The 4,754-nt window shown below is 42.9% G+C and overlaps 1 pseudogene; it reads right to left on the bottom strand.

The window, feature by feature from the left end:
• Positions 1-3,976: 3,976 nt before the first annotated feature.
• On the bottom strand, positions 3,977-4,475 carry LOC128107851 (60S ribosomal protein L12-like; annotated as a pseudogene).
• Positions 4,476-4,754: the final 279 nt, after the last annotated feature.

Genomic DNA, 4,754 nt, shown 5'->3' with positions numbered 1-4,754 from the left:
GATGTCCCAGCCATGAGACTGCTTTGTACGAATATCATCAGAGTGCCTTGTTTCAGTAGCTGAGCTTTGGAGGATTCTTTGTTGTTGCTGTTGTTGTTATTGTTTTATTGTGTTGTGTTTGAGACAGGGTCTCACTATGTACCCCTGACTGGCCTGAAATTCACCATAGACCAGGATAGCCTTGGATTTACAGAGATCTGCCTGTCTCTACATCCTGAATGCTAAGATTAAAAGCATTTACCATCTTGCCCAGCAAAGACTAGGTTTTGCTTCAAAGAAATGTAATACCAAAGGGTCAAGTTTTGATTCCTTCCCCATGCAAAAAGTCATTGTTACTATTTTGGTTTCATGCCAGAAAATCCCATGGTTCAAGGTTCTTTTCTAGAGATTTACACCATTGCTTTTGTAGATGAATATTGTTAGAATGGAAATAGTGTGTTATATACATCAGATGATAAATGATAAAATGTTTCAAAGACCCCATTAGCATAGATTCCAAGTCATGAGTCAGAGCTTGAATGAACAGGATAGTAAAAAGATGGCATTTGGTGGAGGTAACCAAGAGGGAAAAGAATGAGACATTGCGCACAGAGACGACAATGGTGGGCACTGGGAATCTGAAAGTCTATACAGTAGACAAGCGTCAGAGAGGCTGAACTAAGTACCGACAATGGGTTTTGAAAAATGTGACCAAAAGGCTGTGATAAGAAGCGTGGAGTGGGCGACTAACACACACACACGAGGACCGAAACTAATGGCCCGTCCTCAAATTTCCTTCTTTGGAGAATTACACAGCTACAAGGTATTTTCCCTTTTGCCCCATTTATATGCAGAAAAGGTAAGAAAATTTCTGTATCTTTTTAGCATGCCTGTCTGAGCTTTTCTCAGTGCATATATTGCCAAAAGGTGGTCAATTCCTAAGCAGAAATTCCACATTCGATGCTAAGTTCAGGTGCTGGAATAAAACTCCTTAAACTAGTCATTCTTCCATAGCCTGCTACAGAGTCTCCTCAATGTTTCCATCCATTTTAAAGTCCATGAGACGTAGGAAAAGAACTGCAGCTACCTCTGGCTCATCCCTTTTATTCACCTTTCACACCACAACTCACACATGCAGACTAGAAGAAATGAGAGATGATGGGGATGTTTCAAAGCTCTGGTGTCATGCACTGAACTAAATGGGGAGAAACATAACAGGAATGGGCAATTCCCACTGAAATGTACCCCTCTCCTGGGTTAAGAAGGTCTTATATTTACAAATCCCATCCCAGTGTGTCTAAGTTGATCCAGCAAGGCTCTTTGTAGTCAAGAGGAACAGAAAGAATAACATACATAGGTTTGTCCTCAAGAAATTCTACAGCACAATAGAGAAGAGAAGGAGCTGTTTACAGAGAGAAATAGTCAATGGTAGAATCAAGATCAGAGAAAGGGGACCCAAGAGAAATGGTGCGGGAAGATGATGTAAATAAATGAAGAAGAGAGTAAAGTTGGTGATAATAGTCGTTATATGAGTGCTGTGTCTTGAGCACAGTGCTAGGATTTACGCACATTATCTTATTTTACATTTCAGACTTCAGATGTCCAGGAAGTGGCCATGTTCAGTAGATTAATACCTATCTCCAAAATCTCAACTCTAGAAGTAGTTAAGCAAAGGCCCATCATTCACGGATGGCAGGGAAAGTTGGTCCCTAGAGTTTGGTAATAGCAAGTCAGTGACAGAAGGTCACCTGAACAGCTTCTTCCTCAGGGAACAGCATCTGCCCTTTTATCATCTTTGCTTTGGGTGCCCTCTCAGAGCTGCCTCACCTCCCTAGATAGAGCAAATTCCCAACATTCACTTGTTTTGCCCTGAACAGTAGCTTCTTGTATCCTGAGCAACTCCACATTTTTGCCCTTTGCGAGTGATCAAATCCTAACCCATTAAATTGCCAGCATGCAAGCCTCCAAAATGCTTGACTGAGCATAGCCAGGGGAAACCCACTGCGAACTGCTACATCCTCAGAATGGACAGTCATAGAGACATTCACTCCTTTTCCTCCACAAGCCCGAGAGCTTTCCCAGGTGCCATGTCACCATGCCATGCAGAGGACACAGGTGGAAGAGAGAGATTAGTTAGACAAAGACAAGAGTGGTCAGCAAGTGGTTGAGGGCAGGGGAGCAACAGCACTTATCATGCTATGAACATTTCTACCCAAAGCAGGCCAATGCTTTGTCTGCCAGCTTTGAAAATTCTGGCCACAATATGCCCTCGGTTTGCCAGAATAAGAGAGATTCTATTGTGGAGCTCTCTCTAGGCTCAGGGCAATAATTATTAAGCGTGGCTTCCACGGGCTAGGATTATGCCAGGTGGATAAAACCATGGGCTTTAATCTGCTTGATCTGAAATGTCAAATTGGGCCTAAGCACTTGGTAGTGCTCTAAAGTGCTCCTGGGAGAGCCAAGATCTTGTTGCCATAAACCTTCTGCTCTCAACTCAGCCTTTTCTTTTACATTTCCACATTAATTAGAATTCTTTGCAAGGGAGAGAATAATTGTTCTGGCTATTATGTACTATCAACAAGACATTTCCAAGCCTTTACCCAAAGTTCAGCGATTAGACTGCAGTCGGCATGCCTTCTGGTTACCCGCGCTCAGCCCTTTGCTCTTGCTGAGTAGACAATAGTCACACTGTGGTTCTGAGACTGGAAAGATATTAGACCTCCTCCTACCTTTAATCTCTGGGCCTACAGGGAACCCAAGTGGGGAGACCAAAGATGAGTCCTCCTCCTGGGACCAAAGCAGCCTATAAGTCACTGTTATCAAAGAGACAGATCAAGCCCTTCAGAGGCACATTGGAAACAGGCCTTAAGCAACACAGGGTCATTTCAGAAAACTGGGGCACAACCAGGCTGGCAGTGGGGACTCTCAGGAATGAGGTAGGTTGGTTTTCACAAAGCAATAAAATGAAAGCAGAGCCAGAAGAGCAAGAGGGCACCGGCCTCTCCAGATGGAGACTCTGGATGGTGCTGCACACTGCTGGGTGTGCCAGCTTGATGGTGGCTTGTCACGGCCAGTCATATGCCATCAGTAACATGGCCATCTTGCACAGGGGATTGCTAAACCTACAACAAGGACAAATGCATTACCTTAGTGTGGCCCTCTGTTCTGCCTCGGTTTTTGAATTGAAGAATTAGATTCCAAGAGTAAAGATGTTTGGCTATGCTCTCAAGGAACAGCAAACTGTCTGAATTAAGGAGTTGGACTCCATTGTTGATGCGTGAGGGCTGACAGTTTTCCCACCCCCCCATCCATGCTGCCCTCCAGAAAGTCCAGGTACTCCCCACTTTGGAACCTACAGTTACTTCAAACCAAACAAGCTACAAGTCACAGCTGGTAGCCCTCACCCCAGCCATGGCTCCCTAAACCCTATAAAATCGTCTTTCTCCACTTTCTTAAGCTGTGTGCAGACCAGCTTGGAAGCATATTTTGCTGTCCTCAGAGGACACATCCTATGGATAACAAATCCTTTCACATCCTCTTGGTGTTTATATTATGTCATCTCAACCAAATTCAGGTTGGGGATTGACTCCACCTCTGTGGGTTGAACACAATTGTTTAAAATGCAAAATAGAAGAGGCATTTTAAAATGTAATCAGGGGACACTCCCAAAATGTATTTTTAAGCCCAGAAAACAAATTGCAAAACAACACTGATGTAAGATTCCATTTATAGAAAACAACCACTTGTCATAGATAGGAAAGAAGATAGACACATGGATAGATGCCAGCGACCAATAGGTAGGTGGGAAGGTAGAAGGTAAGGCAGAGAGGCATGAAGATAGGTAGATAGAAGAAACATGGATTGATTGAAAACTTGTTAGTCTAAGCTACTCCTATGCAAGGAAAGAAACAATAAAAACTAGCTTAGAAATTACTTTCTCTTATGTCTTACACTTATTTTATTTTGGTCAGATGCTCTTTTATTGAAATATTTTATCTTATGCTTCCTTGCTAGCTAGGCATTCCACTGCCCCACTGTTGATATCTATAATGTCACCAGGGTTGGTGCTCATCCACATTGCAGCCCACAGACTGAAATGTCCAGAATCTCTTTAATAATTGCAGAGTGTTCTCCGACTAAAGAGTGGTTCTGTATCTGTTGGGAAATGTTGACAATCTCATCAAATGTGACATTTTCACTGGGCTCAATGTCTTTCTGCTTCTTCCCATTTCTTGATGACTTCTCCAGGGCTTTGGTGATCAGAACAGAGGCAGAAGGTATGACTTTAATATAAGCCTGTCCTGAAGAGTCAGTTTCTCTGTAACCCTCAGACCTTTCCAATCACTTGTTGCCTTGAGGATGTCATCACCAGCTTTTCTTAGAGACAGACCCAGGGTCCTGCTGTTGGGGACCAGGGTGGATGTGGCACCAACCTTACCTCAGGCACACTTCAGATACTTCACTTTAATGTGATTGGGGTGGAACTTGAGAAGCATGGTGGGAAAAGCTAGTGAAGAAGTAACATGGATTCAGGAGAACCAAAGAAATTTGCACTGTACCCTCCTCCAAGCAGAAAGCCAAAAGCTTATTGTACTTATATAAGTCTTAAATCAGCCACCATAATGTTATTTTACCTAAGGCACTACCAAAAGGAAAAAGAAAATATTGAGCCTAAAATAATTTTAAACCAACGAAAATGGTTTTTGTTCACCAGCTGAGCAAAAATATTTTTCAGTGGAGGTGCCTCACATTTGGTAAGGTTCTGAGAAAATAAT

Source organism: Peromyscus californicus, unplaced genomic scaffold (assembly GCF_007827085.1).
Source record: "Peromyscus californicus insignis strain IS unplaced genomic scaffold, ASM782708v3 Scaffold_12__1_contigs__length_115047231, whole genome shotgun sequence".
NCBI lineage: Eukaryota > Metazoa > Chordata > Mammalia > Rodentia > Cricetidae > Peromyscus > Peromyscus californicus.
This window is presented reverse-complemented; position numbering and strand designations above follow the sequence as displayed.